The 25,152-nt window shown below is 33.6% G+C and overlaps 1 long non-coding RNA gene across 1 annotated transcript; it reads left to right on the top strand.

Moving 5' to 3' along the window:
* Window positions 1-1,365: 1,365 nt before the first annotated feature.
* On the top strand, window positions 1,366-25,152 carry LOC140440838 (uncharacterized). Its single transcript, XR_011950944.1, has 3 exons — window positions 1,366-1,540; window positions 19,277-19,548; window positions 23,442-25,152. It is a non-coding gene; the product is annotated as an uncharacterized lncRNA (long non-coding RNA).

Below are 25,152 nucleotides of genomic sequence, written 5' to 3'. Positions count from 1 at the left end.
GCCTCAGATGTGACTCTCAGATTATAACTAACTAAAAACTCATTAAAAGATTGCTTATTATTAGACATGACAAGATAATCAATGTTTAAATACATATTACATTTACTCTAAGAAGAGTTATATGTCCACAAGTTAACCTCGATGGACATTTTTTACTCCAACAAGATGTCATAAATATCTAGGATTTATTTGGACAAACGATTAACATGGACCAAACATATATGAACAAAAAGACTACAACTAGGAATTTTATACAAAAAACTTAACTGGATGCAAAAAAAACTCTCACCTATTATTTTTTGTTCAGTTTATTTTTTATTCCTTTGTTAATTTGTCTATACTGAGTGTTGCATTTTTCCTACGCCTTTTCTCCATCAGGTCCAAAATCTCTTACATGATACAACGATGAAATGCTCTGTCCAAAGTTATACTAGTGGATTAAAGTACATAAGCTTCGATTTGTTAAGTTGTTATTTGTTATTCAATTGATCGTATTATTAGAAGTTTTAGACATGAGTTATTATGACTGCAACTATACTATTCGGATCTGAATCTAATAGAATTGTTTTAGGCTGCACTTAAAAATTTTATTGGCGCAAGAAATGTGAGCTTTAAATTAAAAATGAAATGGAATTATTAAATGACTTTTTTGATATATTTCCTGTTGAAAAATGAAAAGAAATTGTGATAAAGTCGTTTCAATTAAGGATACCTTGGTGTCCAAAGTATCTTTTCAAGATGCAGTCTGATCCAATTATAATTCACTTGGTAATAAGAATAAAACAAAATTCAGTTTGAAGTAAGGTTTTCTGTTTGTATTTGTTTTTATTATATAAGTTTAATTTTAAAATGAATCGCAACGTTTGCGTAAATAATATCTAAAATAAACTTATTTAATATATATTGTGTTCGAAATACTCATATCAAAACTCAATTTCTGATGCGGCAACACCCAATTGGAAACAAGCATAACTCCAAGTCTCTTCTCTCTCTCATGAAACTTTCTTTTCTATTTTCGCACAGGTCATCAGCCACGTTTCATTTGCTAGTACTGTACTTGTCATATCTTTCCAGTTACCGTGTGCAAATCTACATCACAAAGCCTTTTTTAAACGTCATCTATAACACGCTTTTCATTTATCGTATTCGTGCTCACGTAAGTATTTGAGAAAGATAAGAAATTGCTGATGTGAATAATCATAAGAAAACTATTTAGGTATTGATCTGACTAATTATAGTACCCCTGCAAATTATTTGACTAATTATAATTGCGTGTTATAAACAGTTCTTATTGTATTACTCCCGATGACCGTCTAGAGCTTAAAATGAATAAAAACTATTATGATAAATTTATTCTTTATTCTTTATAATTTTACCACTTAGTTTGAAACCGTGATCACCTACTGTTAGTACTAAAAGTTGAAGAAATTGTTGAAAAAAATGAATTTAGGGGAAACAATGCTTTTGTTTAGTATCCTTTCAGATATTTTAGCGCTTACGTTAATAACGATAGGAGTGATTTTTCGGAAATCAAATTATGGTAAGTAAAAAACTTATAATACATGCTGTTTTTGATCTTGAACTTTGAACTTTGGGTTGTAGTAGTTAAATGAGGTGCATTTCTTTTAAGTTATGAGAGTCTCTTAAAAGTTTTAGATATAACTTTTCCACATTGCTCTTTTATTGTTTTATCAAAATTTTTAGACATGTTCCAATATAAGTATTATGTTAAAATATTTTTTTAATTTGTCTATTGTTTATTTTTATTAGATTTATGTTTGTGTATGAAATTGATTTCTAATTTAATATGTCGTCATTTAATGCGATAAGTTAACCTGACTTTTTTTATTTTTTTTTTATTTAAACAAATATACCCGCATCAACCACTAAGGGTTATTAGCGGGGGGACATACACAAACAGTAAGATACATATTGTTGCATAAAAAAAATATTTTTTACAATCTGGTATATAGTTTAGTCATTTTAAGATAACTTAATAAAGACTGTAAATTTGACGTTAGTATACTTTTTAAATTATCACTAAGGGCACACGCGATTCTTTCGTTCTGGTACACTGGACACTCAACAATTATATGTTTCACTGACAACTGAGTATTGCACTTGGTACACAACGGAGCAGCCTCCTGGTTGAAGATATGCTTGTGTGTAAGGAAAGTATGTCCTATTCGGAGTCGGTTAATGATGACTTGGTCTTTTCTATTATTTGGTAAGATGAGTTTGGTTCCTACTTGACTTAGACATTCTTTGAGTTTATTAGCAGTGTGATCCCAAGTAGTTTGCCACGCTCTGTATACGTGGGCTTTGATATTTACTTTGTGATCAGTCCAAGGCATTTGATTTATGATAGCAATACTTTGGTCGATGGTTGCATTGCTTGCTTGAGTCCACTTCCTCATTACCACTTATTCCCATATGGGAAGGTACCCAGATAAAGGAAATATCTTTTTGTTGAGTCTGTAGATAAGATAACTCTTCTTTGATCTTGAGAAGTATGGCGTGAGTTGTATATAGCTGTTTTATTCCAAGTAATGCGCTCATTGAATCGGTGATGATAACAAATTTGCTTTCATTGATAGAACAACATTTTTTCACGGCCTGATGAATTGCCGTAAGTTCTCCGGTATATATACAACAATTTGTTGGGATTCGTATGGTAGACTTGACGTTTTCGTAGATTTAGGCTGCAGCATGTCCTTCATGACATTTGGAAGCATCAGTGAAGATTTGATGGGTTGTTGGGTATTTGGATATTACATTTTTATAAGCTTGCTGTATAAGGAAAGGATGTGTGGAATGTTTCGGGAGTTCTTTTAAAGACGTGTCTATTTTTGGATGTTTAATCATCCAAGGAGGAACATTTACATGAATAGGCATAGTAAGACTGAACTGTTCTAAATTAAGACCAATACGTTTTATTCGTTCGGGAAATGGTAGTTTTTTTATTGCAATGTTTCTGTAAAGATCGGACGTTATATTTGTTCTGCAAAGTATTGTTGAGTAGGTTACGTTGCTGTTGTTTGCTGAAATTCTGGCAACGTAATTTAGTGATAGGAGTTGCCTTCGTTGGCTTAAGGACAGTTCATTAGCCAAAACTTGTAAGCTACTTACTGGACTAGTTCTTGTGGCACCTAAAACTAATCTCAAGCACATATTTTGAATGTAGTCAAGTTTTTTTAAAGATGTTTTGTTAGCAGTATCGTAGCATAAACAGCCGTAGTCTAGTTTACTTCGTATTAGTGATCTATATAGAGTAAGTAAGGTTGTTGTATCTGCCCCCCAAGAGGTATTTGACAGCATCTTTAGTAGATTAATTCTGGATTGGCAAGAACGTTGCAGATTGGTGATGTGGGTTTCCCAGTTTAAGTTACGTTCAAAAGAAAGTCCTAAGAAATTTATTTCTTCTGCTTGTTTCAAAACAACTCCATTTAGTGTTAATTGAACATTAGGATAATTTTTTCTTTTGCTAAAAATTAAATAACGTGTCTTTTCACTAGAGAATATAAAACCCGTGTTTTGCGACCAGCTTTCAATTGTGTGTAAGGTAGTTTGCAGTATATGTGTTCCCAGAGTTACATTGTTTGTTCTTAGATAAATGACTAAGTCATCTGCATATAGGCTAGTAAATACAGGTAGTTTTATTTGATGTATAATACTATTTATTGCAACTAGAAAAAGAGTAGGACTTAGAGTAGATCCTTGTGGAGTGCCGTTTTGAAGTACTCGTCTGGAGGATGTAAATCCATTGGTTCTGACTCGAAAAGTTCGTGTTTCTAGAAAATTCTTAATAAAGGACAACATGTGCCCTTGAACATCCCATTCTTGAAGTGTTTTTAGTATAAGATGTCTCCATGTTGTGTCAAACGCTTTTCTTATGTCAAAAAACACGGCAATAAGTTTTTGGTTGTGCAGAAAGGATTCATGTATACTTGATTCAAGTGTTATTAGATTGTCTGTTGTGGATCTACCCGTACGAAATCCACTTTGTCTGATACTTATTAGGTTATTGTTTTCGAGGTACCATTTAAGACGATAATTAAGGATTTTTTCTAAAAGTTTGCAGGTACAACACGTAAGTGATATTGGACGATAGGAATTTGGATCGTCTTTTGGTTTATTATATTTAAGGATTGGAATTATAGTTGCTTGCGACCATAGATCAGGAAAGTCATGATGAATAAAAATATTATTAAAAATATCAACTAATATTAGCTTTGCATTCAGAGGAAGATTTCGTAAGAAAAGAGGGTGGATATCATCAGGTCCTGGACTCGAATTTTTAGCACTTAAACAAAATTCTAATTCTTGAAGACTTACTGGTTTGTTTATTGGATTGCCACTCTCTGTGATTTGTATATTTGAAGACTCCGTTAGTTTTTTGTGCTCTAGAAAGGATAGGCTGTAATTAGAATCACTAGAATTACGTTCGTATATATCTGCTAGTATTTCTGGAATATCTTCTTTGTTTGAATGCATTTGGTTATTATATGATAGAGTATCTATACCTCGAAAGTATTTTGTACCTTTTATTCTACGGACTTTGTTCCATATGTTGCCTAAGGGAGTGGAAGGATTTATTGAAGAAACGTACTTTTTCCAACTTTCTCGTTTTGCTTTTTTGATTAATTGTCTGCTTTGAGCTCTGAGATTTTTAAACCTTAAAAGGTTTTCGATAGTTTTATGTTTCTTGTAAACGTTAAAAGCGTGTTTAGACAAAGTGAGTGCTTGTGCAATTTCGTTATTCCACCAAGGAACTGGCTGCCTTTGACTCGATTTTGTTTTTCCCACTGCGATTGTTGCTGCAGAAATAATAATGTTATTAAATATTTCCAGGTTTTGGTTTGCGTTATTGGTTAAATTATATTTGTTTGTTTGTTCTTCTATCAGTGTTCGATATAAATTCCAGTCAGCTGACTTTATTTTCCATGTCTGGTGAATTGGAAAAGTTGATTTATCATTAGTGTTTATGGTTATCGTGATAGGGAAGTGATCACTATCATATAAATACCCCAATGTGTCCCAATATAATAAAGGAGCTAGCGACGGACTGCATAAAGAGAGATCTATGGCAGAAAATGTACCATTGTATGAATTGAACCTAGTAGATTTGCCAGTGTTTAGTAAGACTAAATTTAAATTATCAATGAGATTATTTAGGAGATTGCCACATTTGTCGGTTTTGTTACTTCCCCAAGTACTGTTGTGACAGTTAAAATCGCCTAATATTATTTTTGGGTGTGGAATTTGGTTTAAAACATTGCTTAGTTCAGTTATGTCTAAATCAGTAGGATGAGGTAAGTATACATTGCAAATATTGATTTTCATTTTGTGGGTGACTGACACTGCAACTATTTCGAGATTTGTTTGTAGTTGTATTTCAGTTGACTCTATGTCATCCCTTACAAAAATTGCTGTTCCGCCGCTTGAGTGATCTGCAACTCGGTTTCTTAGAAAAGGAACATAATTTTTTAATGTCACACTTTGGTGCTTGAAATGGGTCTCTTCTAGGCATATGACTAAAGGAAGATATTCGTGTATAAGAAGCTTAATGGATTCTATATGTGTAAAATAACCGTTGGGGTTCCACTGTAATATGAATGTGCTGGCCATTAACTCTTTATGTGTTAACTATTTATTGTTGAGAACTTGATTCTTGGTCAGTTTCGTCAGTAGAAGAAGGACTGTTGAAAAGCAGTTTCTTCTTCAATCTGGTGATATTGTTTTTTAAAGTTTTATTTTGTATTTGGGAATATATAAAGTTTAAAATTTCTTTTATTTCTTGGCTTTCATTTGAATAATTTTTAACAATGACTTCAGGATGTTTTGAGTGAAGGGAATTTGCCAGAAAATCACATATTTCATGAAAAGTAAGTGTAAAGGAAGGGTTTCTATTTTCAATTTTTTCTTTAATTTGATTTAGAATAATTGAAATATCTTCTTGGGTTTTAGGCTTTTTCTTAGGTTTTTGAGTATCGGGAGGAGGTAGGTCATTTTCAAGAATTTCAGGAGAGGATATTTGTCTTTTAGTTGCAGGAGTAATTTTAGTGCTTTTTCTATCGCTTTCAATTACTAAGGAATTATCTTGGAATATTTTTGGTTGATTCAAGATTTGTAATTCATTGTTTGTTTGTGAGGAAGTGGTTTGGTCTTTTGTAGCTGATGCGTGATTTTGTATGGTATTGGGTTCTGGTTCCATTAATGTTTCGGTATCTTCTTGGTATTGGTTTCGTGGTTGATCTTGTAGCTGATTATATTTTTCATTGGTAGAGTTATGTATATTCACGTGGTGGTCAGTTTCCATTTGATTAATTGAGTTGCTTGATGATGATAAAGAAGGACAGTCAGAATCTTGATGTCCGACAATCTTGCATCTGGAGCAGTTTAAACCATCTATGGAAATGTATAGTCGATATGATGTATTGTCGAATGAGATTAGAAATGAGTCAGGAATTGATGCATTTTCTAAAGGACTTATGAACATTTGCCTCCTAAAGCTGAGTACGTGGCTGTATTCTGAGTCTTGCATGCCTACTCGTAGAAACGTCATATTGGAGGCGGATTTTATACCCATAGTTTTTAAGTGCTCTTCAATTAAGCTATTAGGTATAGTAGGACATACATTAGATATGATGAGTCTCTGGGCGGGGGTTATAAGTCTTCTTACTTCAATCTGGTTACCATCAATATTTATATATTTGTGGGAGCTAAGAAATTGATCAACTACATATTTAGAGGAGAGGTAGATGCAGATGCGGTTGTTTGATATTTTGGATGCCCAAACAACATTTTTGGGCTGTACTATTGATCCAACAGCTTTTATATATTCGAAAACTTTTATTCCTTGTATGGTTGAAAGTATAATACCTTGGTCTTTTGAAGGATATTTGAAACTATTTAATGCATTGGAGTAAGATATATGTGACGTAGTGGGTATATTTCGTGAGGTAGCAGCTGATTCCGGTTCATCCATCTTCCCGCTGAGAATTTACGTACATTGGCACAGAGGATCTAAAGCCGGACTTGGCCACTTAATAAAATTAAACAGCAGCCTAGCCTAATTACTTGTTAGTAGCAAGAACCAGCAAAAAGTTGTTGTCAATAATCGATAAGTTGAATTGAAATCGATAAAATATTTTGCCTTTTAAACTTCTGATTTTAAGGTTATTAATAATGCAGTTTTGTACTCACAGAATTCTACGATTTTCAGTACACTGTCACATTTAACTTTGAACAGGATTTTGATTTTAATATTACTCACTATTTACACGTTCAGAACTAAAGAAATAATAGTTTAAATATTTAAATTTTTAAGAGAAACTTTGAAATGCGTCTAAACACTTTGACAGTTTTTTGACAATTATTATTTAACCTGACTTTATTTCTGTAAAAAATTAATATGTAACATTAAAACAGTTTCCAAAAGTTAAGTTATGATGATTAGTCGTTGCTTGTCCATACCATTTTAGTTATATTTGTTTTAAGTCTATCCATATGTTAGCCCTAAGTTATCCAATATTGGACATTGGCCTCCAGTTAGTTCCTCCATGTTTCTCTATCCCGATTTTCATCTTAGTTTTGCTATTGGAATGGTAGTACCAACTTTTGGAACGGTTCTTATCCACGTATTCCTTGTTCTACCTGACAGTCTATCTTGACCAGTTGCCTCCCCATTGCTCTTTTTCTATTTATCAATCTATCCATATAGCTCTTAAAAATGTTCAAGTTTGAAATCCATAAGTATGTAGGGACTAACTTTTCTGGCTTCTTAGGCTTTTATGTTGTAAAATTCGCTCGAATTTTTCTTTGTCATTATAAGAACGATAATTTCTACATTTCTTAAGTCGTTTAAGTATTCTCCATTAATGTTGATTCCATATTTCTCCTATTGCAAATTCTTGAAAACATTTTCTAGTGCTTGGTTGAAGAGCTTTAGCTCCAAGCACCTCTTTGTATTATAGTATATAATACAAAGTATGTAATACATAACTATATATTTGATATTCATTTACTTACTTAATTAGTACCTTTTGGTAAAACTCTAAAAGTGGCGACAAGATGCATCCCGGCAGGGATGCATCTTGTCGCCACTTTTATTTAATCTGTATAGTGAAGCTATTTGTGAACAAGCACTCGAGGAAGAAGATCTTGGTCTGATAATAAATGGTGAGACGATCAACAATATAAGGTATGCTGACGATACGGTTCTCCTAACGGGAACGCTAGTAGAACTACAACATCTCGTTCAAAGTCTCAATATATACTGTAACAGTTACGGCTTGAAAATTAATTTGAAAAAAACTAAATTTATGGTAATCACGAAATCAAAGAACATCAGAGCTAATCTTGTAATAGACAATACAACGATTGAGCGTGTGTCCTGTTATAAATATCTAGGTGCTTGGATCACAGACGATACTGATCAAACAAAAGAGATTAGATGTAGAATAGAAATCGCTAGATCAGTCTTTAATAGAATGCGCAAACTCTTTTGCAATCGTGATATCAATATAAAGTTACGAATACGAATGCTGCGGTGTTATGTCTTTTCTACCCTGTTGCAAGTACTCCAAACTCTAGACAAAAGATGCGAACTTCTAAATGAGATAAAAACTAGAAAGATGGAATACTTGGGACACATTGTGAGAGGTGAAAAGTACGAACTTTTAAGAAATATCATGCAGGGCAAAATTAAGGGCAAAAGAAGTGTGGGAAGAAGAAAAATATCGTGGCTTCGTAATCTACGTGAATGGTTCGGGTGTAGTTCGATTGAACTTTTTAGGCGCGCTGCTAACAAAGTCGCAGTGGCCATGATGATTTCCAATCTCCGCTAGGAGTGGCACGAGAAGAAGAAGAAGGTAAAACTCTTTGGTAGCTGTCAAATTTAAAAACTATTCTGTTTTTTTTTGACACTGTTTTTAATCATTTCGACTGTGATACCATCTATCCCTAGTGATTTATTATTTTTCATTTCTATACCTGCTTTCTTTAATTTTTCATTTATTCTATCTGGTTGTGGACCACATTTTATATTTTTAATTTTATTTTCAATCTTTGAAGAATTTGTTTTGTTGGTGGTTGTTTTTCTGGATAAGGATCTAAGTAATATTATTAAGTATTGTATATAAATATGTATATATATATATATACAATATATATATATATATATATATATATATATATATATATATATATATATATATATATACATTATATATAATATATTATTAATTGTTGTATAAAGTTTTATTGCTAGTATTTAATTTATGTCATTTGTTTCTTCTCCATGGATATTTTTTAATAGAATTTATCTAGATTTCTTGAATTATCTTCTTCCAATTGGCCTTATTTTTCATCCCATGTCGACTGTATATCCTTTGTTCTGCTTTTAAAAAAAACATAAATTCTACAATATCTTAAAAGAATATATACCTATGTCAAAATATGTCAATTTTTGGAAATAATTTAAACAGTAGACGAATTTTTTTTCGGCTAATATTATGGCATTGGTGTTTAATAAATGCCTGTAAAGGCTATGTCAATCTTATACTTCTTTAATTCTATTTTGGGCCATAAACTTTGAGTTGTGACGTTCTTTTAATTCACTTCCTTATTAAAATTGTTTACCTGTCTTGTTAGTAATAACAAAGACTATATGTTATAAAAATCAAAAAATACGGTGTTTCTACAGTAAATTATACACTTGAGTGCAAAATAATCGACTCAAAATTATTTTGCGAAAGTATGTCTCGTGTTTCAACCTAAAAAGTGTAAATTTAAAAATATTTAGTGTAATATCATTAACCTCATTATTGAGTTTTAAAAAAGTTTTGTTTTTTGGTGAATCCGATGACTTATTACAAGTAAATAATGCAACACGTAAAGAGGGGGTCAGAATTTTACTCATTTAAATCGACACGCACCGACTTAATGCGTTCGGTAAACATCGTATGTATCAATTTCCATAGCAAACCCAAAGAATAGGTCACTAAGTTCGCAACTGCATTACAAATGGATACCACATCCGTCAAAGCAGCTCAAGCAGTAGCATTATTGTGAAAGGGCCCGAGTCAGAGGGCCGTGGCAAATCGACTACATTTAAGCCAATCTGCTGTGTCCCGAGTGTATCGTCGGTACCAAGATACTGCTGATTATGTCCGCCACTAAGGAGGAGGCCGTAAACGAATAACAACGGAGAGAGATGATCGATTTTTTGTATTGAAATCCCTGAGAAATCGACATTTAACTGGTGCTAATCTCAAAGAAGAGCTTAGCGAGGTCCAAGGTGTAGTTACCAGTGTTTGGACAGTCAGAGGGAGACTAAAGGCAGCCAACCTGACACTAAAAAGGGCAGCTACGGGTCAAAAGCTAACTGCAGTCCAGAAGAAAAGGCGATTAGAATTTGCTCGAGAACATCTGGATTGGGGCGACTATCAATGGAGTCAGGTATTATTCTCCGACGAAAGTAGGATATACCTACATGGCAACGACAAGAGGCGTCGAGTCTATAGAAGGCCAGGAGACCGATTTGCTCAATGTTGTATACGTGAAATTGTGTCATATGGAGACGGTTCTTGTAAGTTTTGGGCAGGCATTTCCATGGATGAAAAAACCGAGTTGTTTTTCTTGCCTGGTGGAGGACGTTGAGGAGTTTTAACTGCAGATCGTTATATCAGAGAAATTTTGGAGGAACATGTGGTTCCATACGCGGGATTTATTGGTGATGCCATTATTTTAATGCACGATAAGGCACGATGCCATACCACAAGAGTCACCATCACCTATCTGACTGAGATCGGTATACCTACAATAAATTGGTCTGCGTTGAGCGTGGTCATAAATCCAATAGATAATGTTTGGGATGAGCTTAAAAGAAGGGTCAAGAACATGAATCATGCACCAAGGAGCATAATGGAATCGAGAGCTGAGCTTAATGATGAATGGGAAGCAATGCCTTAAGAATTTATTATAAAAGTCATTCGATCCATGCGAAAATCGATTGGAAAGTGTAATTAGGAGTAGGATAATATCAAATACTGAAAAATAAAGAAATTCATTTTGTAATTGATGATTTCTCTGTTCATAACGTCTTTCTTGCGTTAGTTCCAATCATGAATATTTAGGAAACTCTGTTCGTATTGCATATTGTTTTTATAATGCGTTTTCCAAATAATGCAATAGCAGTTTTTGTAAGTTCAATAATAAAGTTATTGTTTGCACATGCCATCTTTTTATGTTCATACTTATTACATTAAAACAGAAGGTGTAACCTCAAATATCACTTTTGAGTCGATTGTTTTGCACTCAAGTGTAGTTCAAAAAATTTGCCTTTATTTAAAAATTCATTCTTTTCATTTTCATTTTTTTTTGGCAGAAATCAACTTTAGCATGGGTCTGCCTCTAAATCCTTAAGACATTTTATAATCTGAAATAAAACTTGATTTATTTTTTATGAACGTCATGTCATAAGTCGAAATAATTTTTAGATACTTGGGTTCAAAAATTCAAAATGTCCTAATAATTTTCTAAAATCATGACAAAGCTGAAAAGAATACTACAACTCATTTTAAACATAACCTCAACATTTTTACAAGACTGACCCAACTCAAAATAATGCATTATTCATCACAGATCTCAAAATATAGCCATATTGTGCAAAATGTTTAATTCAATTTTTAATTAACAATAACTACACTTCTACCATCTGACGGCCATAGGCATAAAATAACTTTAGCAGTACATTTTACACTTTTTTGAGATAGAAAGGTCTTCTTTCGAGGTAGTGAGATATAGCTCCGTAGGAGGTACCTACTGGGTGTTTATTAATCGGTTATTTTTGTTAACAAAAATATTTTCTCCATATCTATCAGTCATAAAATAAAATTTTCTCTAAGACTTTATATGACATATTCTGCATTTTTGTATGTCTTGGGTCATATATGTTTGTCTGGCTTCTAGCATCTAGGTTTGGCCGTAGACCCTATTTTCTCCATCGTTTTCTATTTCGTTCAATTTGTATCCACCATAGACCTATTTTAAGCAATTTAACAAAGACTAGTTTCCGTCAACAAAAAAATATTTTCTTTTTTGAAAATCGTATGTTACGTATAAACCATTCGTACTGTGGTACTATAATTCCAAAATTCACAAAATGCACAAGTTATTTTTTGCAAGATCTAATACCTCATTACTTGAGTTCTTCATATTTTTGTTTGTTTTAGAATTTTTGATTGAAATCACTAAGAAGTGATTTATGTTGTCCCCTCTATGAACTATAACGTCTTGTCCTGGTGGGCTCAGTTTTTTATTTAGAATGACAGTCTATTAGAGATCTGAAGCCTCTTGCACACAATGTATCTTTTTTCCTATAAAAAATATTGTTATTAATTAGGCTGTTCTTCTTCTTTCAGTGCACTGTCCAATTATCGAACGTTGGCGATCATATTGGCAATAATAACTTTTAGTATGGCGGCTCTAAATAAATTAACGGTGGTCTCTTGATACCATTCTCGAAGATTTTGGAGCCAGGATGTTTTTCTTCGGCCTGGGTCTCTCCTTCCGGCAATTTCACCCTGTATTATGAGGTTTAGAAGGTTATACCTCTCAGGATGTTTCATTACTCAGGATGAGCGAAATTATGTAACTTTTAAATTTTTATCGTTTTTGTTATTTCTGTGCTCTTTTTCATTCGATGTAAAACTGTTTCATTTCTTATTCGATCAACCCAACTTATCTGCAATACTCGTCGATAAATCTACATCTCAAAGGCCTCCAGTTTTTTCATTAATGTCTCTGTAAGGGTCCAGCTCTCCCTACCATACAGCAATGTGGAGAATATGTGGCAGCGTATTAGTCTGATTTTAAGATTTAACGTAATATCTCTATTAATTATGGCTCTGGCTTTTTCAATGCGTACTCTTATTTCTTTATTTATATCCCAATTATCGTTAACGTTTGCGCCCAAATAGGTAATATTGTGGACTCGTTCTAACTCAATTTAATACGCTCTGACGTTCGTTGATTGTAACTCCGTTTGGCTGACAACCATACAACCATTAGGCCGTTATATGTTGCGAATTGTCACAATTCTTGTCCTTTGTTCTTTATTGTATTTTCTCCAAATGTGCCAACTGTGTCTGATATTGTTATTGTCCCTATTCTATCGTTAAAATCTCCGCTTACTACAAAGTAATCTTTTTTCGTTTTTTCAATAATCTAAAAATTTATAATCAGAAAACAAAATATTTAAGATCACTGCTATGTAACTGTAGTATGACCATTTTGAACCAGATATTTTTTTGTTCTTGATTTTCAAGAGACCGCATCACAAGAAACAAGAAGTAAGTATTAAATTATTTGCGAAAGATACAAGCCATTTCGAAAATTATTCACTTAACAATAAAAACGCATTATTACATTATAACGTTACCTGATTATATTAAACAAATTCACTTAAAAATTAATGTAGTCTATTAAGAAATAAAATTATTTTATGTCGTTATGATTGTTTCAAAATATTAATAATTTAAAAAGAACTGATATTTGAATGATTCATACATGAATTTATCTTCAAGATTGTGTTACAATCAGAAATAGATTAAATATAGTCGCAATCGAATACCAACGTTAATAATTATTTCAAGTATAATCCAACAATATATTGGAGTCTCAAAAACGAAATCTGACACCGTGAACTGTTGAAGAATTCAACAATTCCAGTGGCGTCCTTATTTCAATTTTTTTGGATTAAATTATTTTAATATTAATTAATTCCATCGTGATACCTTTGTCATTCCGTTGAATTTCTTACTTTCCTAGGCATAAATATTATATTTATAAGGAACTAAACCATAATCGATTGTAATGAGAATTACATTTTACATCAGTTTTAACGTTTCGACCCCCAATACGGAAATCTTTTCCAAAAAATGTTATCTTTTGGTGCCTATCCTCTGTGGATGTTGGAAATCAAGTTGGTCCATACAACTTTGTTGACAGACGCTCTAAATAGAGGTATGGTAGTAATTCCTGCCCACTGTCTGATGTTCTTCAACCACGATGTCCTTCTGCGCATTTGAGATCTTTTGCATCTTGCCTTGTAAAATTAGTTGAATTAGTTGATGCCCTAAGTATGTCATCTTTCTGATTTTCACAATACGCATAATTTCCAGATCTTTATTCATACGTTGGATCACGGTGTTGTTTGTATACATGATGGATATAGGAAATTCTGAGCATGCGGCAGTAGCACCACATTTCGAAGGCTTCTAATCGTTTGGATGTTGCCTCCGTCAAGGTTCAGGCTTCGACTCCATATAAAAGGGTAGAAAATAAATAGCATCTCCAGACTCGTGTTCTCTCGTGTGTCGGTCAGATAGCCAAGCGGGCTGGGCGGCCGGTTCTCACTCGCTTCACTGCGAGTGGTTCAGTGGTTCGATCCCCAGCTCGGTGTACAGAAAACAAAAAGGGTAACGAAGCAGTTTAAAATTCTAAAATATCTCTGCGGCTTAGACTAGAATATGCTGGTGTCTGATCGGCCTATGGTGGAGCAGTACGGCAAGAGATAAGGGCTTGCGGCTCAGTGATACTCCTCCATAGATCCCTACCGGAAGGGAGAGGCGCCTAAATACCAGCTATATATATATAAGACTCGTGTTCTTATATCAATGTTCAGGTGCATATTACATAAAATGTTCCTGAGGCGATTGAAGACAGCTCTCGCCTTTTCTATACGATTTCTATCTATCTTATTTCCTGTGAGTGGCCCCATGCCTTATTTAGGCTGCATCCAAGATATGTAATTTTTTCGATTATTTTCAAGGGTTCATTCTTCTTCTTTAAATTCCATCTTCTATCGAAGGTTGGAAATCATCATGGCCATGCGGACTCTGTTGACTGCCGCTCTAAAAAGTTCTGCACTACTGCATTCAAACCATTCCCTTAAGTTCTTAAGCCAGGATATTCTTCGTCTTCCCATTTCCTATTTCGCTTTCCTCGGATTTTGCCTTGCATAATAAGTTGTAATAATGCGTATTTTTGCCCTCTCATCACATGTCCTAAGTACTCAAGTTTTCGTCTTTTGATAGTTAATATTATTTCCGCCCCATTTCCTATCCTTCTAGTTACTTCCACGTTTGACATTCTTTGAATCCATATTATTCGTAGAATTCGTCTGTAACACCAAAATTCAAAGGCGGCCAACTTATTTAGATGGACTTGTTTTAGTGTCCACGCTTCCAAGCCATAAAGAAGAGTAGAAAACACGTAACATCGAAGCATTCTCAAGCGTAGTTCTAACCTTATATCCCGACAACAAAGAAACTTTTTGAGTTTAATGAATGATGCACGTGCTATTTCAATGCGTATTCTAATTTCTTTGGTTTGGTCTACATATGATGTTATCTATGTTCCTAAGTATTTATAGTTATTAACACTCTCAATTGCAGTATCTTCAATAGTCAATTGGATATTTGCATGTGCAGATTTAGTCATGATCATGCATTTAGTTTTCTTTAAATTTATCTTCAATCCGTACTCATGACAGCGTTCATTAAGGCATTGCATTACGTTCTATAAATCATTGTTGTTATCCGTCATTATTACTGTATCGTCTACTAAAAGGGTTCATTATTAGCTGTAAATTGGTGCTGTATTACGTCGTTATATAATAGCTTCCCTGAACATTTCCGAGTAAGTATTGAACAATGTCGGTGATAAAATGCAGCCCTGACGTACTTCCTATTTTATCGTGAATTATTGTGCGGTTTCGTTGTCTATTCGTACAATTGCCCTTTGCTGTAAGTATAAATTTTTAATTAGGCGTAAATCTTTCTCATCGATACTAGATTCTTTCAGTATCTGAAATAATTTTTGATGTTGCACCTTCAAATGCTTTTTCAAAGTCTATAAAGCATGCGTAGACCTCGCAATTTACGTCTCGAGCTCTTTGTATTAATACTTGTATGGAAAATAGGGCTTCTCGCGTTCCCAGTCCGCTTCTAAACCGAAACTGAACACCGCTAATGTTTTTTTTAAGTTTTCTATATATAGAAGAGAATGAATAACAGAAAAAAGGATTTTGAGTGCATGGCTCATTAAGCTTATAATTCTGTTATCAGAGCATCTGGTGGCATTTGCCTTTTTGGGGAGAGGGATCATAGATTTTGTTCAGTAGACTCATTAGGAGTTTGAGTTGGTTGTTTTCAAATAGTTTCAATATTTCAGCTTGTATGTTATCAGGTCCAGGTACTTTGTTAGTTTTTAGTCTTTTTATTGCATATGTTACTTCACTGAGCATTATTTCTGGTCCTGAACATCCAGAAACACTGACTTCTGTCTCTTGCTCTTTCTTGAATAATTCTTCCATGTATTGCCTCCATCTCTCAAGTATTCTCTCATTTTCGTAGAGCAGATTGTTATGCTCGTCTAGTATTAAATTATGACTTCGTGATCCGTTTCCTCCCGTTAAGTTTTTGATCTTTTTATGTAGGTTAAAAGTGTTATGCTTCTGTTCTAGGGATTCTATTTCTATGCATTGATCTTGTAGCCATGATCTTTTTGCTTCTTTAATCTTTTTCTTAATGATTTTGTTTATTTTTTTGTACCTTTCTTCATTTATTTCTGTGTTTTCTTCGTTCTTCCATTAGCTCTAATATTTCTTGTCTCATCCATGGCTGTTTCTTTATATTTTTTTCTGGTTTAAGTTTATTATCTACCACTGAATTACAGATATTTTCTATTTTTTTCCACATATCATCCACACTTATGTTTTCTTGATTAATATCTTAGATTACCATGCTGTTTATTTTGTTGTTGATCTCCTCTTTGACTTCTTCTCTTGTGGTGTTATCTTTCAACTTCTGGATGTCCGGACACTTTTGTGCTTTTTTTATGAACTTTTCATGTGGAGTTTGAAACGTCCTAGTAAAAGATTATGGTCTGTTGGAACATCTGCTCCCGGATATGTTTTTGCGGATTTTACGGAATTCTGAAATCGTTTTTTGATGATGATGTAGTCAATCTGGTTTCTAATCATTTTTTAGTCAGCTGGAGGTTTCCAGGTGTAGAGTCTTCGAGGTGGTAAATGGAAAAAGGTGTTCATTATTGCACTATCCGTTTCCTGGCAGAACTGAACAAGGTGGTCTCCTCTATCCTTTCGCATTCCTAGTCCAAAGTGTCTCACAGTATTGCCCATACCTCCTTTACCTACTTTGGCGTTGAAATCTCTTAGCAGGATATTCACTTCTTGTTTTTTTTTGTATGTTTTAGGGATTCTTTCAATTGTTCATAGAATATTTCTATTTCCTGTTCTGAGCTTTCCGAAGTTGGAGCATAAGCTTGAATAATGTTCACGTTAACTGGTTTAGCAAAAATTTTGAGTACTGCAACTCTATCTGATATTTCTATAAAACTAAGTACACATTTGTTAACTTCTTTATTTACTATTATAGCCACTCCGTTTTTGTTTCTTGTTGTAGTATCTTCACAGTAATATGTTGTGTGGTTTTTTATTTCGCACTGGCCTAAATTGGGCCATCTAACTCCATTGCATTCAAGTATGTCAATGTTGAGTATCCGCATTTCTTCAATTACGTTATTAACTCTTCCGGACTGGAATAAACTTCGTACATTCCATGTACCAATCTTCTTGTTATATATTAAACGTGTACAAAAAAAATATTATAAATTAAGAAATTATTATTAGGAGTTCACTGTATAATAAAGGAATCAGATATGGTAAGATTTTGTCTGAGATAGGGGTTCATCTATCTCTTATGTGGAAGAGAAATTATTGGGGTTTAATTTTTTTTTTAACCTAGTGATATTATTTTTTAATTTTGAATTCTGGGTATAACAGTAAACAAAACTAAGGATGTCAATTAACTCAGTAGTTTGATTCAAGTAATCTTTTGAAATTATTTCAGGATATTTGCCATATAGTGTATTTTTGAGAAACTAATATTTCATTATAGTTTAGGATAAATGGTGGTGGGTGATCAGTTTTCTATTTTGTCTGTAATTGATTCTAGAGAAAGCAAAAGTTTTTCGCGGGAGTTTCTGGTTGACTATTTTGACATTTTCTTTGGTTTGCTTACTACAGAAGGAGTGAAGATCGATGAATGTCTGGAGAAGCTGAGATGTGCCTTTTTACTTGATTGGAGACGTTTGTAATAATTGGAGATGGTGTTATTTATACTGGAGTAGGATTGCTGATGTTTGGGGTTGATGATGTTGGAGTTTTTAAGAAGGATATTTTACTTGTTTTATTTATAGATCCTGTTATGTTGTCGTTAGTTTCCACAGTTTGTTCACCTTCTAGGTATGCATTGGAAGCAGTTGGATTGGCTTTGTTAGAGTATTCTGCTTTCTGGTGGCCGATAGTCATACATTTTGCAGTTAAATCCTTCTATAGAAAGGTATAATCGGTAAGTGGTATTGTTATGACAGATGATGAAAGAATCTGGAATAGACATATTTTCTAAAGGTGTGCAGCCTCTTACTAAAGTCATTTTTCAAATGGCGTTTATACCGATCTTATGTAGTTCTTGTTCAATTAACAAGCTGAGCTGGAATAATGAGTCTTGTTATTTTTACTTGAGGTTCTTTTAAATTCACATATTTGTAGACATAAAGCAGTGAATCGACTGTGGTTTTAGAAGAAATATATAAACATGTGGTATTTTGGCCAACAGCTTTAATGTACTTATAAACTTTAGTCCCTTTAATACTGGAAAGGACCATGGCTTGACCTTCTGTTGGATCTTTAAATGTGTTGACAACACTGAAATATGAGATATTATATGAAGTTTGAGTAGTATTTACGGTATTATTGATTATTAAGGCAGGCGCTGCAAGGCTTTACACCGGTTCAAAAACTGGTGTGGTTCCTGACCCAAAATTTGTTTTATTTCCATTCCTTGGGTACTTTATAGGTTATAATTATTATAAATATAGATAGTATAAGGTGATTTTTGGTACTCAAATCACGTTTGCTAGGTTAACATAAAATTGAAGTTGTAACATAACTTTTGTTAATTGATTGGTTTCTTTCGTTGCACAGATAAATTTGAAAGTGATAATAATTTAACTTCGAGAGAGAACACTTTTTCACTGTCAAAGTTTGCACAATGCACACTACTTAGTTTTACTTAACAAAACTGTAAAAATACTTTTTAGGGTAAATACTTCTTAAAAATTAATATATTTTTTGAGGAAGTTCTAAATATATGTCATGAATAATTGAATTAATTTTGTTTTGCAGGAGTTTCATCCCCGTCTCACACGCTACATTTTATAGTGATTGCACTAAAGCTGTTCAGTGATATAGTTATCAAACCATGCAAAAATATTAATTTATTTATTTTGATAACCTTGTGCACCACTATTCCTTTGGCATTTTTAAGCTGCTTCTTTTGGTGGTACTTCCCTACTAACCAACGACGATCGACTCCCAAAATTTTTGTCGCAATATTATATGGATCGTATATTCACATTGTCTACCTATTTCTTTCTGATGATAAATATAATTCAAGGGTAAGTTGTTGTTAATAATATCAATTTCTATTGCTAATAAAATGAGTCATTTCGTTAACTAAAATTTTCGATAAAATATCATACACTAAAATATTTAAAAATAGATTACCAATTTAGATTATCAGGCCAAAATAAAAAATTATAATCAATTTAAAAAAAAATAATGCAAGGGACATGATGTCCCGATTACATAAGAAAAACTTCAATGTAGAAAATCAAGGTTTTTGTTAAAACTAGTACTGTCTGAGTGTCTGTTTCTTCTGGTATCCTGTCATTATCTGTTTAATAAAGTACCTTTTTGCTGTTAGAAACAGCAGCAATGACAGAACAATTAACAACATTAATTAATAAATTTATAAAACACAATAAAATACCGAAAAAATGGAGAACGAGCTAACTAATTCTACTATTCAAAAAAGGAGATAAAAAACAGCCCGAAAACTACAGAAGTGTAAACTTGTTAAATACTACCCTAAAACTTACAACTTTACAATTGCTAATAAATCAAAGAATAAGTTTAGCAGATGAACAACAGGGTTTTCGTAGTGGAAGATCGTGTACAGATGCAATATTCGTTATAAAGCAAATTACTGAGAAATCACTAGAGTATAATAGACCAGCATTTCTGTGTCTGATTGACCTAAAGAAATCATTTGACACAGTAAGACTCAAATATGTAATACATCTGTATAATAGGGAAGTTCCCCTAAATATTATAAAAACGATCGATAACATCTACCAAAACAACAAAATGAAAGTCAGAATAGATGGACAATTTACCGAACTAATAGAAACACGCAGAAGAAAAAGACAAGAGGATTCATTGAGCCCCATGCTCTTTCAATTTGATCATGGATGAAATCATCAAAACCGTTAACAAAGGAAGACGATACAGAATGGGAAACAAAGAAATCAAAATACTCTGTTACGCGGACAACGCAATATTGATACCCCACGACGAAGATAGTCTGCAGAGACTGGTCCACAGATTTAACCTAAGAGCAAAAGAATTTAATATGACAATCTCATCTCAGAAAACTAAAACAATAGTAGTCAGCAAATAACCAACCAGATGTAAAATAGAAATTGCATTAGTGTTGAACAAGTAATGAAAATAAAATACCTGGGAATTACACTGTCTAGCTATGGAGATCTGGACAAATAAGTGAGAGATCAAGTACAAAAAGCAAATAGACTAGCAAGATGCCTTAATAACACTATATGGGAAAACAGACACATTGACACTGAGATGAAGCCAAGAATTTATAAAGCTACTTTAAGACCAATAATGACATATGCCTCAGAAACAAGACTTGACACAGCCACAACGCAAAGGCTATTGGAAACGGCAGAGATGAGGGTACTGAAAAGAATAACAGGAAATACGCTGGGAGATCGAAAGAGAAGTGAAGACATTAGAAGAAAATGTAACATACAGTGTATAAACGAATGGACACAAAATAGAAAAAAAGAATGGAATTATCACATAAGCAGAATGGATGAGACCCGTGTCGTCAAAATAGCATTGCTAAAGTGCGTGCCCTCCAAGTACAAAGACCTGGCAGGACCCTGGGCTACCTATCTTTCGACATACACCCATAGTGAAAACTCTGCCCCTACGAGTCCGACACCAAAGTGAAGGTGCCACGCAGCGTGTGCAAGTCACACTACGTGGAGGCTTCACCCTCTCCGTAGTACCTCACCTACCCGTTATTCCCACACCATGGGCGGATAGGCTCGGCAGGCGGAGGAATTTCCACCTCGCACGTAGACAGGTCGCCGCCGAGGATCTCTCCTCTACCACTCTTGGATCTCCCGGTGGGTACGTGCCGGGACACCCACACCACGCCTGACACAAGGTCAGGAGAGGTATGTACGGGCCCAGCTCGTTCAACCTCACCAGGCTCTTTTGGAATGGGAGTAGAGTGGTCCCACGAGAGTCTCGTCTCGGATACTAGGAATGTAGACCAGTGACCGTGTCGCCGAAGCGACCGTGTGCGTTTATACCAACCCGACACCTCAAGCGACGGCTCTCCACCTCCCTATTCCTACCCATTATTCGCCTCTTACGACAGGCAGGGCTTTCTGACCCCGGCCGTATTCTTATCTCCGCGAGCCGAACGGAGCGTCAAAATAGCAAGAGATAAGTCACTAATTGGCAAAAGAAGTATCGGACAACAGCGCAAAAGATGGAGTGACAACCTTCCATATAGGTATTAATCCGCCAATGAACAAGAAAAATTACTTAGAAAGAGTAAGAAGAAGAAGAAGTCTATAGATTTGTATTTACAAATAGAAAGATTACTATTTACAAAAAAGCTTTTGGGCCAATTTGTTTGGTGTATAGTAAAGAAATTAGTAAATAGAATAAAACTTTAAAACTAATTACCGCCAATTAAAATTTATTTATTTACACCATATAATGTATTGATCAAATTAACAAATAATAAAATCACAAAACAGTGTGTCATAAAAACATAATGAAACTTATTGAGAAGTTTTACTTTGAATTTGAGATTTTAATAATCTTCTTCTTCTAATGGCGCTACAACCCTTTGTGAGTCTTGGCCTGCTTAACAATGTTCTTCCATTCTGCCCTGTCGGATACTTTCCTTCGCCACTGCCTGATGTTCATGGTTTTAAGATCCCTCTCTACGTCGTCTATCCATCTTTTACGGGGCCTTCCTCTTGTTCTGTTTTCTTGGGGCTTCCATCTCTAGACTACTTTTACAGCTCGATTATCTGGCATTCTTTCTAGGTGACCAAGCCAGTTTAGTCTTTGTGGTTTTACAAATCTGACAATATCTGTGCTCTGCATTAGTTCATCCAGCTCGTGGTTCATTTTAATTCTCCACGAACTATCGCTGCATTGGGTTGGTCCAAATATCTTCCTTAGTATTTTGCGCTCAAATATTCTCAGTTGATTTTCATCAGTGGTTGAGAGGGTCCACGTTTCACATCCATATGTGGCCACTGGTCTAATTACTGTTTTGTAGATTCTCAGCTTAGACTCACGATTCAGTAACTTACTTTTCATTAAGTCTTTGTATGCATAAAAACACTTATTACCGCTAAGAATCCGTGCTTGTATTTCTTGACTGATGTTGTTGTTGTCATTTATTATTGAGCCTAGGTAGAGAAAAGTGGAGGCATATTTGTAGGTATGGTTGTCTACCTTCAGATTCTCATGTTCATTCGATTTTGTGCACTCCATATATTTTGTTTTACTTTCATTTATATATAGACCAAACGTAGCAGCTTCTCGTTTCAGTTCTATGACTTTTTCGCTCAATACCCCTTTGTTGCGGCTTATTATGGCAACATCATCCGCATATGCGCATATTTGCATAGATCTTGTATTAATTTTAGATATTATGATTTTAATAATAAATAATATTAAATTTTATTTGTTACTTTAAGGAAATACTAATTAAACTGATATCTCAGCATTGCTTACAACAACTGTCCGTTGCCTACATAGTTTATTTAGAATTATTGTTTCATTATCATTTTAAAATTATTTTTCATTTTTAATAATGCAAAAAACAAAAATATTTTACTTTTAGGTAAAAGTCACATTTCTTAAAAAACTTAAAAAATAAATAGATGTAAAGTTTTTTAAAAATTACTTTACGTTTTTAAATAAACTGCTACTGTAGAGGTAGAGTTGTATAAAAACTTTTTTATACTCGATTTATTATAAAGAAGTTATAAAATCATATCAAATCATATAAAATGATGTTTGTTAAATAGATGGGCATGATTGTTAAAGTTTAATATTATTTTTTTTTCATGTATATGTAACAGACTGATTTGTAACAGAATAATTGATTATATATATAAAACATAAAGATAAGATATATAAAAAAATTTACTAATTCATTTTGTTTTAGGTGATGCTACGTTTTTGTCTGTTTTTACAAATGATAGAGTACCTTCCACAAGTACGAATGGTTGTGAAAGCAAAAAAAATCGATTTGCATATTGCAGCGTACTTAGCGATATTGTTTCTTTCCAGAATTTGTTACATGATTTACGTCTCATACCGATACGACAACCCAATTAAAATGTATGCAAAATTTCTGGTTTACATTAATATCTGCACTATGACGTTTATTTTATTATTCTTATTGTTTTCTAATGTTAAAATGTTACCATTAGTAGGAAATAAGCGTTCCAAAAGTCCATTAGTTGAAGAATGTACTGAAAATAATTGCCTCCATGCAGTTGAAAATAGAGTTGTAGTTTTTCATGAAAACGACAAAGAGAATCCATCTAAGCAAAGAAAATCTGTGGGATACTAATCACTTTTGCTAGTGGTTAAGGACTGGCATTTGTTATAAGTATTCTACATAAACTATTTCTTAATATTAGTTTGTTTAAAGGCGTTTGCAAGTAACAATTGAGGAGTCAGGGGGAAAACAATCTGACTCCACAAAAACAGTTTTCATGAAAATCGAAATTTAATGTTTCAAATTAAAACAAATTGTTTTAACTCAACCGTATAAATCGGTAAATTTTTTCAGTGGTACGTTGACATGTTTACAGAGAAAAATCAAGAGAAGACAAAAAAATATTTTATTTGCGAAACATCATACAAAATAATTGACAGTTCCGGCATGGGCCATGAACGTTCTTCCCCAATACCTTCAAGCTTCTGCGTCACAAAATGTTTCTTCCTTCCAACTTCACTCCTGTTCACTCTCTGTAGATCAGTGTAGAAGTTTCTAGAGTTTACGTTTTCTAAATATTTGGTTAAGTGTAGAAGATATACTACAATTGCTACCATTACTTTCCATTTTAATCAGTATGTACTCACTACTTTACTATCTTTACTATTGTTCAAATAGAATCAACTGGCAAACTAGAACATACCAATGAAGTCGCCAAACTAAGAAAGAGAAACACAGAAATGCTACACCCGACCCGACCTGTTGAGACAGAGAGGGGGCGTCTTTGGACCCTGACGGTTATTCCCTCGCAGCACGCGGACTATGATGGTTTTTCCGCAGTACACCGTTTCATTTAACATTTGTAATAAAAGGACTGTAAATGATTTTCCCTTTTACTCCATACCATTTGAAAGTATTATGTATTTATCATTAGAAAACTTCGTCATCTCAGTTTCGACCAAAAGTGGACTATGATTGTTTTCCCCCTGACTCCTCAATCTCCTTGTAAGTGCCAACAATTCAAGAGCACGTTTCCAATACGTCATATGTCCACAAAATGACAACAATGTAAATTAGTGTATAAAACGTATATATTATACCTTCAGAAATTAATCTGATATTTTGCAACCGTATGGGCAATCTTGACACTTTCCAAAATGATAGAATCTCAATCTGCTAGTAACGTTACGAAAAGGAAGAGATAGGCAATTATTTGCAGTTCCTAAAACGTTTTTGGAAAAAATGGCTTAAAAGCTATTTCTTCTTTTATAAAGCTCTATTAATATTTTTACCTTTTATAAATTGAAGATATAAGATTTTTAATTTTAGGTTATAGGTTAGATTACAATGTTTATAAAAGTCTTACAACTCCTAGAATAAAACAAATGTAACTAATTAAAATAAATAGTCTCCATTCTCGTTATGATTTTTC

The sequence above is a fragment of the Diabrotica undecimpunctata genome, chromosome 5, assembly GCF_040954645.1.
Source record: "Diabrotica undecimpunctata isolate CICGRU chromosome 5, icDiaUnde3, whole genome shotgun sequence".
Classification (NCBI taxonomy): Eukaryota; Metazoa; Arthropoda; class Insecta; order Coleoptera; family Chrysomelidae; genus Diabrotica; species Diabrotica undecimpunctata.
This window is presented reverse-complemented; position numbering and strand designations above follow the sequence as displayed.